Source organism: Aegilops tauschii, chromosome 2 (assembly GCF_002575655.3).
Source record: "Aegilops tauschii subsp. strangulata cultivar AL8/78 chromosome 2, Aet v6.0, whole genome shotgun sequence".
In the NCBI taxonomy this organism is placed as follows: Eukaryota; Viridiplantae; Streptophyta; class Magnoliopsida; order Poales; family Poaceae; genus Aegilops; species Aegilops tauschii.
In genome coordinates, this window is record NC_053036.3 from 2660104 (window position 1) to 2673349 (window position 13246).

The window sequence follows — 13246 nt, forward strand, 5'->3', positions numbered from 1 at the left end:
TTTGATTTTGGCCCGGTACTAATGGTACCATTAGTGCCGGTTCGAACGGCTATGCATTAATGCCGCTTCGTGTTGAACCTTTAGTACCGGTTCGTGCCACGAACCGGTACTAAAGGGGTGGTGGCAGGCTGGCGTCTGGCCGGGGCCCCACGACACTAAAGGTTAGCCCTTTAGTACCGGTTCGTGCCATGAACCGGGACTATAGGGCAATTTTCAAACTCTACCCCCCCCTGTATTGCCATTTCAGTTTTGAAAAAAATCAAAAGAAAATGATAAAAACTTCAAAAATAAAATCCTTCGAGAGGTAGTTATATTACTACATCTTCTAGTTAGGAAAATTTGGAAACTTCAATTTGGACATGTTTTGCAAAAAGTGTAGGGAAAACGTAAAACGGCTATAACTTTTGCATACGATGTCAGAAAAAAAACGTATAATATCTCAAAAAATCCAGCACGAAAATCCGCATACGATTTTGACTGCCTACGGCCTGTTTGCAATTTTTTAGAATCCTCAAATTCCAAAAGGAAAAAAAGATATGCTCAAATTTCAGTTTTTTTGGTTAAATCTGGTCAAACTATGGTCAAACTACTTATTCAAGTAGTATTAATGTTACTACATAATTATTCAAGAATATTAGTGTTACTAAATAATTATTTCAATTTTTTGAATTTTGGTCAAATCTGGTCAAACTATGGTCAAACTGTGGTCAAACTATGGTCAAACTTATTCAAAAAATATTAGTGTTACTAAATAATTACTGTTTTTTAGAAAAACAGTTTTAAACTCAAACGGTGAAACGTGTGACCTAATGCTCAAGCTAAACTGCTGAGGGTTAATAGGATTGTCAGCTTACATTTGTTAGGAAAACAACGAGTGCAGACTTGGAAAGTAGAGGGAATAGAACTCCGAAGTTAAGCGTGCTCAGGCTGGAGGAGTGAGAGGATGGGTGACCGGCCGGGAAGTTAGACGATTTGGAATGAGTGATCCACACTTGAGTAGTTAAGAGGGGTGATTAGAGACTAAATCATCAAATTCAGAAGATTGAAAATCGAAAAAAAATTCAATTTTTTTTCCAAAAATTTTAGAAAAATATTTCAGTGGACTAAGGATTTTCTCGATTATGGAGGTGAAAAGGAGTTCGTCGTAAAGGGATACGTCGATGCGAACTTTGACACTAATCCGGATGACTCTGAGTAGTAAACCGGATTCGTGTAGTAGAGCAATTACTTGAAATGGCTCCAAGTAGCGCGTGGTAGCATCCACAAGATGACATAGATATTCGTAAAGCACACACGTATCTGAAAGGATCAGACCCGTTGACTAATAACCTCTCTCACAAGCATAACATGATCAAACCAGAACTCATTGAGTGTTAATCACATAGAGATGTGAACTAGATTGTTGACTCTAGTAAACTCTTTGGATGTTGGTCACATGGTGATGTGACCTGTGAGTGTTAATCACATGGTGATGTGGACTAGATTATTGACTCTAGTGCAAGTGGGAGACTATTGGAAATATGCCCTAGAGGCAATAATAAATTGGTTATTATTATATTTCCTTGTTCACGATAATCGTTTATTATCCATGCTAGAATTGTATTGATAGGAAACTCAGATACATGTGTGGATACATAGACAACACCATGTCCCTAGTAAGCCTCTAGTTGACTAGCTCGTTGATCAATAGATGGTTAAGGTTTTCTAACCATGGACATTGGATGTCGTTGATAACGGGATCACATCATTAGGAGAATGATGTGATGGACAAGACCCAATCCTAAGCCTAGCACAAGATCGTGTAGTTCGTTTGCTCAGAGCTTTTCTAATGTCAAGTATCATTTCCTTAGACCATAAGATTGTGCAACTCCCGGATACCGTAGGAATGCTTTGGGTGTACGAAACGTCACAACATAACTGGGTGGCTATAAAGGTGCACTACAGGTATCTCCGAAAGTGTCTGTTGGGTTGGCACGAATCAAGACTGGGATTTGTCACTCCGTGTAAACGGAGAGGTATCTCTGGGCCCACTCGGTAGGACATCATCATAATGTGCACAATGTGACCAAGGAGTTGATCACGGGATGATGTGAGTTACGGAACGAGTAAAGAGACTTGCCGGTAACGAGATTGAACAAGGTATAGGGATACTGACGATCGAATCTCGGGCAAGTAACATATCGATAGACAAAGGGAATTGCATACGGGATTGATTGAATCCCCGACATCGTGGTTCATCCGATGAGATCATCGTGGAACATGTGGGAGCCAACATGGGTATCCAGATCCCGCTGTTGGTTATTGACCGGAGAACGTGTCGGTCATATCTACATGGTTCCCGAACCCGTAGGGTCTACACACTTAAGGTCCGATGTCGCTAGGGTTATAGGGAATAGATATACGTGGTTACCGAATGTTGTTCGGAGTCCCGGATGAGATCCCGGATGTCACGAGGAGTTCCGGAATGGTCCGGAGGTAAAGATTTATATATGGGAAGTCCTGTTTTGGTCACCGGAAAAGTTTCGGGTGATATCGGTAATGTACCGGGACCACCGGGAGGGTCCCGGGGGTCCACCAAGTGGGGCCACCAGCCCCAGAAGGCTGCGTGGGCCAAGTGTGGGAGGGGACCAGCCCCAGGTGGGCTGGTGCGCCCCCCCACCAAGGCACAAGCGCATGGGAGAGTGGGAGGGGGCAAACCCTAGGTCCAGATGGGCCTTGAGGCCCACCCTAGTGGCGCCCCCCCCCTCTCCTCCCCTTGGCCGCCCCCTTTGGATGGGATCTAGGGCTGGCCGCCTCCTCTTGGGGTGGGAACCCTAGAGGGGGGCGCAGCCCCCTCCCCCCTATATATAGTTGAGGTTTGGGCTGCCCAAGACACATGAGAACGTCTCTCTTTCGGCGTAGCCCTACCCCTCTCCCTCCTCCTCCTCTCCCGCGGTGCTTGGCGAAGCCCTGCGGGATTGCCACGCTCCTCCACCACCACCACGCCGTCGTGCTGCTGCTGGATGGAGTCTTCCCCAACCTCTCCCTCTCTCCTTGCTGGATCAAGGCGTGGGAGACGTCACCGGGCTGCACGTGTGTTGAACGCGGAGGCACCGTTCTTCGGTGCTCAGATCGGAATCAACCGCGATCTGAATCGCTACGAGTACGACTCCCTCATCCGCGTTCTTGCAACGCTTCCGCATCGCGATCTACAAGGGTATGTAGATCCACTCCCCTTCCCCTCGTTGCTAGAGTACTCCATAGATTGATCTTGGTGACGCGTAGAAAATTTTGAATTTCTGCTACGTTTCCCAACAGTGGCATCATGAGCTAGGTCTATGCGTAGTTTCTATGCACGAGTAGAACACAAAGTAGTTGTGGGCGTAGATGTTGCCAATTCTTCTTGCCGTTACTAGTCTTATCTTGTTTCGGCGGCATTGTGGGATGAAGCGGCCCGGACCGACCTTACACGTACGCTTACGTGAGACAGGTTCCACCAACTGACATGCACTAGATGCATAAGGTGGCTAGCGGGTGTCTGTCTCTCCCACTTTAGTCGGAACGGATTCGATGAAAAGGGTCCTTATGAAGGGTAAATAGAAATTGGCATATCATGTTGTGGTCTTACGTAGGTAAGAAACGTTCTTGCTAGAAACCTATACAAGCCACGTAAAAAACTTGCAACAACAATTAGAGGACGTCTAACTTGTTTTTGCAGGGTATGCTATGTGATGTGATATGGCCAGAAGATGTGATGAATGATATATGTGATGTATGACATTGATCATATTCTTGTAATAGGAATCACGACTTGCATGTCGATGAGTATGACAACCGACAGGAGCCATAGGAGTTGTCTTTATTTTTTGTATGACCTGTGTGTCATTGATTAACGCCATGTAAATTACTTTACTTTATTGCTAAGCGCGTTAGCCATAGAAGTAGAAGTAATCGTTGGCGTGACAACTTCATGAAGACACAATGATGGAGATCATGATGATGGAAATCATGGTGTCATGCCGGTGACAAAGATGATCATGGTGCCCCGAAGATGGAGATCAAAGGAGCAAAATGATATTGGCCATATCATGTCACTATTTGATTGCATGTGATGTTTATCATGTTATGCATCTTATTTGCTTAGAACGACGGTAGCTTAAATAAGATGATCCCTCACTAAAATTTCAAGAGACGTGTTCCCCCTAACTGTGCACCGTTGCGAAGGTTCATTGTTTTGAAGCACCACGTGATGATCGGGTGTGATAGATTCTAACGTTCGAATACAACGGGTGTTGACGAGCCTAGCATGTACAGACATGGCCTCGGAACACATGCGAAACACTTAGGTTGACTTGACGAGCCTAGCATGTACAGACATGGCCTCGGAACACAAGAGACCGAAAGGTCGAACATGAGTCGTATAGTGGATACGATCAACATGGAGATGTTCACCGATGATGACTAGTCCGTCTCACGTGATGATCGGACACGACCTAGTTTGACTCTGATCATGTATCACTTAGATGACTAGAGGGATGTCTATCTGAGTTGGAGTTCATTAATCAGATGAACTTAATTATCATGAACATAGTCAAAAGGTCTTTGCAAATTATGTCATACGCTTTAGTTCTACTGTTTAAGATATGTTCCTAGAGAAAATTTAGTTGAAAGATGATAGTAGCAATTATGCGGACTGGGTCCGTGAACTGAGGATTGTCCTCATTGCTGCACAGAAGGCTTATGTCCTTAATGCACCGCTCGGTGTGCTGAACCTCAGCGTCGTCTGTAGATGTTGCGAAACATCTGACATACACGTTTTGATGACTACGTGATAGTTCTAATGGTTTAGAATTGTGGCACCAAAGACGTTTTTGAAACGTCGCAGAACATATGAGATGTTCCGAAGACTGAAATTGGGATTTCAGACTAGTGCCCACGTCAAGAGGTATGAGACCTCTGACAAGTTTCTTAAGCCTGCAAACTAAGGGAGAAGGGAGAAAAGCTCAATCGTTGAGCATGTGCTCAGATTGTCTGAGTACTACAATCGCTTGAATCGAGTGGGAGTTAATCGTCCAGATGAGATAGTGATGGTTCTCCATAATCACTGCCACCAAGCTATTAGAGCTTCGTGATGAACTATAAATATCAAGGATAGATGATGATCCTTGAGCAACTCGCGATGTTTGACACCGCGAAAGTAGAAATCAAGAAGGAGCATCAATTGTTGATGGTTAGTAAAACCACTAGTTTCTAGAAGGGCAAGGGCAAAAGGGACACTTCATGAAACAGCAAATCATTTGCTGCTCTAGTGAAGAATCCCAAGGTTGAACCCAAACCCGAGACTAAGTGCTTCTGTAATGAGGGGAACGGTCACTGAAGCAGTACTACCCTAGATACTTGGTAGATGAGAAGGCAGGCAAGGTCGACAAAAGTATATTGGATATACATTATATGAATGTGTACTTTACTAGTACTCCTAGCAGCACCGGGGTATTAGATACCGGTTCGGTTGCTAAGTGTTAGTAACTCGAAATAAAAGCTACGGAATAAACGGAGACTAGCTAAAGGTGAGATGACGATATGTGTTGGAAGTGTTTCCAAGATTGATGTGATCAAGCATCGCATGCTCCCTCTACTATCGAGATTTGGTGTTTGCGTTGAACATGATTGGATTATGTTTATCGCAATACGGTTATTCATTTTAGGAGAATAATGGTTACTCTGTTTATTTGAATAATACCTTCAATGGTCTTACACCTAAAATGAATCTCGATCGTAGTGATACACATGTTCATGCCAAAAGTAATGATAGTACCACATACTTGTGGCACTGCTATTTGAGTCATATTGGGATAAAACGCATGAAGAAGCTCCATGTAGATGGATCTTTGGACTCACTCGTTTTTGAAAAGATTGAGACATGCGAACCATGTCTATTGGTATATATGCATGAAGAAACTCCATGCAGATGGATCGTTTGGACTCACTTGATTTTGAATCACTTGAGACATGCAAATCATACCACATGGGCAAGATGACTGACAGGCCTCATTTTCAGTAAGATGGAACAAGAGAGCAACTTATTGGAAGTAATACATTTTGATGTATGCAGTCCAATGAGTGCTGAGGCATGCAGTGGACACCGTTATGTTCTTACTTCACAGATGATTTGAGTAGATGCTGAGTGTATTTACTTGATGAAACACAAGTCTGAATTATTGAAAGGTTCAAGTAATTTCAGAGTGAAGTTGAAGATCGTCGTGACAAGAGGATATGATCATAGAGATGAGTATCTGAGTTACGAGTTTGGCACACAATTAAGACATTGTGGAAAGTGTTTCACAAGTAATACCGCCTGGAACACCATAGTGTGATGGTGTGTCCGAACATCATAACTGCACCCTATTGGATATGGTGCATACCATGATGTATCTTATCTAATTACCACTATCATTTATGAGTTAGGCATTAGAGAGAACCGCATTCACTTTAAAAGGGGAACCACGCAATTCCGTTGAGACGACACCGTTTAGAGAAACCTAAGGTGTCGTTTCTTAAAAGTTTGGGGCTGCGATGCTTATGTGAAAAGGTTTCAGGCTGATAAGCTCGAACCCAAAGCGGATAAATGCATCTTCATAGAATACCCAAAACAGTTGGGTATACCTCCTATTTCAGATCTGGAAGCAAAAGTAATTGCTTCTAGAATCGAGTCTTTTCTCGAGAAAAAGTTTCTCTCGAAAGAATTGAGTGGGAGGATGGTGGAGACTTGATAGGGTTATTAAACCGTCACTTCAACTAGTGTGTAGCAGGGCACAAGAAGTTGTTCCTGTGGCACCTACACCAATTGAAGTGGAAGCTTATCATAGTGATCATGAAACTTCGGATCATGTCACTACCAAACCTCATAGGACGACAAGGATGCGTACTACTTCAGAGTGGTACGTGATCCTGTCTGAGATATCATGTTGTTGGACAATACTGAACCTACGAGCTATGGAGAAGCGATGGTGGGCCCATATTCCGACAAATGGTTAGAAGCCATGAAATCCGAGATAAATGGATCTTTAAGAAGAAGACGGACATGGACGGTAATGTTACCATCTATGAAGCTCGACTCGTGGCAAAGAGTATTTCCACAAATTCAAGGAGTTGACTACGATGAGATTTTCTCATCCGTAACGATGCTTAAGTCCGTCGGAATCATGTTAGCATAAGCTGCATTTATGAAATCTGGCAGATGGATGTCAAAACAAGTTTCCTTACCAGATTTCGTAAGGAAAGGTTGTATGTGATACAATCAGAAGGGTTTTTGTCGATCCTAAGGATGCTAAAGATATGCTAGCTCCAGCGATCCTTCCATGGATTAGAGCAAGCATCTCGGAGTCAGAATATACGCTTTGATGGAGTGATCAAAGTTTTTGGGTTTATACAAAGTTTGTTAGAAACTTGTATTTACAATAAAGTGAGTGAGAGCGCTGCAACATTTCTGATAAGTATATGTGAATGACATATTGTTGATCCGAAATGATGTAAAATTTCTGGAAAGCATAAAGGGTTGTGTGAAAGGAGTTTTTCAAAGGAAGACCTGGATAAAAGCTGCTTACATATTGGGCATCAAGATCTATAGAGATAGATCAAGACGCCCGATGATACTTTCAAAGAACGCACACCTTGACATGATTTTGAATGAGTTCAAAATAGATCAGCAAAGAAGGAGTTCTTGGTTGTGTTACAAGGTGTGAGTATTGAGTAAGACTCAAGACCTGACCACAGCAGAAGAGAAATAAAGGACGAAGGTCGTCCCCTATACTTTAGACGTAGGCTCTACAGTATGCTATGCTGTGTACCGCACATGAAGTGTGCCTTGCCATGAGTTGGTCAAGGGGTACAATAGTGATCCGGGAATGGATCACATGACAGCGGTCGAACTTATCCTTAGTATCCAGTGGACTAAGGATTTTCTCGATTATGGAGGTGAAAAGGAGTTCGTCATAAAGGGTTACGTCGATGCGAACTTTGACACTTATCCGGATGACTCTGAGTAGTAAACCGGATTCGTATAGTAGAGCAATTACTTGAAATGGCTCCAAGTAGCGCGTGGTAGCATCCACAAGATGACATAGATATTCGTAAAGCACACACGGATCTGAAAGGTTCAGACCCGTTGACTAATAACCTCTCTCACAAGCATAACATGATCAAACCAGAACTCATTGAGTGTTAATCACATAGAGATGTGAACTAGATTGTTGACTCTAGTAAACTCTTTGGATGTTGGTCACATGGTGATGTGACCTGTGAGTGTTAATCACATGGTGATGTGGACTAGATTATTGACTCTAGTGCAAGTGGGAGACTGTTGGAAATATGCCCTAGAGGCAATAATAAATTGGTTATTATTATATTTCCTTGTTCACGATAATCGTTTATTATCCATGCTAGAATTGTATTGATAGGAAACTCAGATACATGTGTGGATACATAGACAACACCATGTCCCTAGTAAGCCTCTAGTTGACTAGCTCGTTGATCAATAGATGGTTAAGGTTTCCTAACCATGGACATTGGATGTCGTTGATAACGGGATCACATCATTAGGAGAATGATGTGATGGACAAGACCCAATCCTAAGCCTAGCACAAGATCGTGTAGTTCGTTTGCTCAGAGCTTTTCTAATGTCAAGTATCATTTCCTTAGACCATGAGATTGTGCAACTCCCGGATACCGTAGGAATGCTTTGGGTGTACCAAACGTCACAACGTAACTGGGTGGCTATAAAGGTGCACTACAGGTATCTCCGAAAGTGTCTGTTGAGTTGGCACGAATCGAGACTGGGATTTGTCACTCCGTGTAAACGGAGAGGTATCTCTGGGCCCACTCGTTAGGACATCATCATAATGTGCACAATGTGACCAAGGAGTTGATCACGGGATGATGTGAGTTACGGAACGAGTAAAGAGACTTGCCGGTAACGAGATTGAACAAGGTATAGGGATACTGACGATCGAATCTCGGGCAAGTAACATATCGATAGACAAAGGGAATTGCATACGGGATTGATTGAATCCCCGACATCGTGGTTCATCCGATGAGATCATCGTGGAACATGTGGGAGCCAACATGGGTATCCAGATCCCGCTGTTGGTTATTGACCGGAGAACGTCTCAGTCATATCTACATGGTTCCCGAACCCATAGGGTCTACACACTTAAGGTCCGATGTCGCTAGGGTTATAGGGAATAGATATACGTGGTTACCGAATGTTGTTCGGAGTCCCGGATGAGATCCCGGACGGCACGAGGAGTTCCGGAATGATCCGGAGGTAAAGATTTATATATGGGAAGTCCTGTTTTGGTCACCGAAAAAGTTTCGGGTGATATCGGTAATGTACCGGGACCACCGGGAGGGTCCCAGGGGTCCACCAAGTGGGGCCACCAGCCCCAGAAGGCTGTGTGGGCCAAGTGTGGGAGGGGACCAGCCCCAGGTGGGCTGGTGCGCCCCCACCAAGGCACAAGCGCATGGGAGAGTGGGAGGGGGCAAACCCTAGGTCCAGATGGGCCTTGAGGCCCACCCTAGTGGCGCCCCCCCTCTCCTCCCCTTGGCCGCCCCCCTTGGATGGGATCTAGGGCTGGCCGCCTCCTCTTGGGGTGGGAACCCTAGAGGGGGGCGCAGCCCCCTCCCCCCTATATATAGTTGAGGTTTGGGCTGCCCAAGACACATGAGAACGTCTCTCTTTCGGCGCAGCCCTACCCCTCTCCCTCCTCCTCCTCTCCCGCGGTGCTTGGCGAAGCCCTGCGGGATTGCCACGCTCCTCCACCACCACCACGCCGTCGTGCTGCTGCTGGATGGAGTCTTCCCCAACCTCTCCCTCTCTCCTTGCTGGATCAAGGCGTGCGAGACGTCACCGGGCTGCACGTGTGTTGAACGCGGAGGCACCATTCTTCGGTACTCAGATCGGAATCAACCGCGATCTGAATCGCTACGAGTACGACTCCCTCATCCGCGTTCTTGCAACGCTTCCGCATCGCGATCTACAAGGGTATGTAGATCCACTCCCCTTCCCCTCGTTGCTAGAGTACTCCATAGATTGATCTTGGTGACGCGTAGAAAATTTTGAATTTCTGCTACGTTTCCCAACAAAAAGGGGGGCCTTTAGTCTCCACTCTTTAGTGCCGGTTGCAGAACCGACACTAAAGGCCCTTACGAACCGGTGATAAAGCTTCATTCTCTACTAGTGGACAGGCCACGCGCCCCTCCCTCTCTGGTCCGAATTGGACTAGGGAAGGGGGGCGGCACCCCCCTTTCCTTCTCCCTCTCTTCATTCCTTTCCCCCTCCTAGTAGGAGTAGGAAAGGGGAGTCCTACTCCTACTAGGAGGAGGACTCCTCCTCTCCTGGCGCGCCACAAGGGCCGCGGCCGGCTTCCCCCCTTGCTCCTTTATATACGGGGGCAGGGGGCACCCTAGGACACACAAGTTGATCATTGATCTCTTAGCCGTGTGCGGTGCCCCCCACCATCATAATCCACCTCGGTCATATCGTTGCAGTCCTTAGGCGAAGCCCTGCGCCGGTAGCTTCATCATCACCGTCATCACGCCGTCGTGCTGACGAAGCTCTCCCTCGACACTCTGCTGGATCGTGAGTTCGTGGGACGTCACCGAGCCGAATGTGTGCAGATTGCGGAGGTGTCGTACTTTCGGTACTACGATCGGTCGATCGTGAAGACATACGACTACATCAACCGCGTTGTCATAACGCTTTCTCTTACGGTCTACGACGGTACGTAGACAACACTCTCCCCTCTCGTTTCTATGCCTCACCATGATCTTGCGTGTGCGTAGGAATTTTTTGAAATTACTACGATTCCCCATCAGCAAGTAGCTGCCCCAATCGGGCGCATGGTTCAGCAACTCGCCACTCCAAACTAGCTCGCGGAGCAGCGGCGATTGCTCCAGGCCGGCACGACTGGGAGCACGGCGACATGGGCATGGACGACGCCGCGTCGGACCACCCCTCTAGTGCCTATGACCACGCCATCCGCCATCGACGCGTGAGTACAACTTCAGTGTTCAGACAGGGCTGTACGGGCGTCATGCTCGTATGATCAGGCCACTATAGCTGTTTGTGTGACAGTGACTATATTGGTAGGGAAGAGGATGAAGGAAACATTGTTTCAGTACTAATAGTATACATTTTCAAAGATATTGAAATATTTTGATATATGGCTGAAATTGCTAATAGACTCGCCGGCGGTGTAGAACACACACACCCACTCACCGGCGGTGTAACTAAAAGGTCGCCCTAACACTAGAGAAGAGGATAACCGGCCAGTCCAACCAACTGTCCAAGGTTTGAAGTTATCAAGTCCATACACATACATGAAATGGGCCTGCATAGATCTTTTCTATTCTAATTAGCATTATTAACTCGTACTGACAATAGCAAAGATTGTTAGACATTAAATTGCGGTTGATCGGTTGTTTTGTGGACCAACATGTGGTACCTGAAATATTGGTTGAATGTATACATCTTGCGGTATCTTTCTTCTTTTGGATAAGGTTGACAGGGTAGCTAAATTATCTGCCCGAAACAATATATTTCAACACTTTCCCTCATCTGTAGACTCATTCCTTTTTTTAGAAAAGGAGGATGACCCCCGGCCTCTGCATCTGGGCGATGCATACGGCCACTTTATTAATTATTCTCACAAGACCTTATAAAGTCATACAACAGCAAGACTAAAGCCACCGTCTAAGCAACAACTGTCGTTACACCTATCCAATTGATGAAGGGGCGCAGATAGCCTGGGCCTAATACCAAACAGACATCGCAGCCAAACCTAAACATCTAAGACCTGAGGTCCCAACCAGGACGCCTGCCTGGTATGGGGCACCTACCAGTCCGGCGCACTCCGCAACCAGGACGCCTGCCGGGTCTAGACTTACTCCTAACAGGGCCTCATTATCGATGGAAACTTCACCTTCCATTAAAAGAATATTCCACCTACATTGAATTTGTGATCTAACTACTTGCACCAAAAATCCGAACTGTTGAAGGGAGTTGAGCAATATTTTTCAACACTCCCCCTCATCTATAGGCTGGAATCAATGTAGGCCGCATAATCTGTTTTTTCATATTGTGTTTGCAGGATATTGAACTCAAATTTTTTTGGCTCTAATACCATATTGAAGGAGCTATTGAGAAGCTGTTAGTGCCCGTCAGGGCTTTGAGATGGCCGACAGTAGACGGAGAGGCTCATAGGGAGAAGATCCGCCATGTTGCGGTGGCAGCGGCGACGGAGCTCGATTCCAGCGACCATCTCGGAGTGAGGCAGGAGGGCGGTGAGAGCGGAGGAGGCGGCGGGGTGTCGACAGGGTTGTCGGCTGAAGCAACGCCAGTGACAAAGCCGCGCGGTGTGGGGATGACATGGGCGCGGGTTGGGGGGTGGCAAAATCTTTCACTCGGCGGGTGGGCTGCCTGACTAAATTTAGGAGTTGGGCGGCCATGATGGATAAATTATCTTCGTCTAACAGCGATAGGGGTTCGGTTAAGTATTGTTTCGAGAAGGAAACCCGAGTTTTTTTCCTCTAACGCTTTTAGGGAATCAGTTAGAGATGCTTTTACATCAGCACATGATATAACTAAATGCAAATTCATCGGGTCCATGCACGTACATGAAGCTCCACAGGGTCGCACCGGGGCTCCCAAGTCCGGCGACCCAGGGAATCTCCAGCCTCCTCATCTCCCCTCACCGCCGTGGGGAGACGTCGCCGGGCAAAGCCCGGGTGCCGTGGGCGGCGGTTGGGGCGGTGCACGTGCACAGCTGGGTCAGATCTGGAGCTCTCGTGGGCTGCAGGTGAGGCGCCCCATGCGTGGTCAATGCTTCATGAATGCGGCAGTGCATGGACGATGGAAGGCTTGCAAGGCTATGTTGCATGCTTGCAGCCGGCCAGGGGCGTTCTAGGCTGCGATCCTACAGTTCATCCCGATCCTCATACGAGCAGGGATTGATCGTCTCGGCCACATCCTCAGTTTTATGTGTTGGATCCCTTCTACAGGATTCGGGGAGTACCTTCCTCTTCATGGCGCGGGAACCAAATCGGGGGCCATGGCCAGAAAGGTTTGGCTCGACCGTGCCTGCCACGGTTGGATGCGGTGCAGACTCCAGTGGCGGCTAAATGGCTGCACATCGGTGATGATGATCTGTGTTTTCTGCTCCTCTTCCTAGCCATGTTGGCCCCTAGGCCGATGGGATGAGCAAGACTCTCT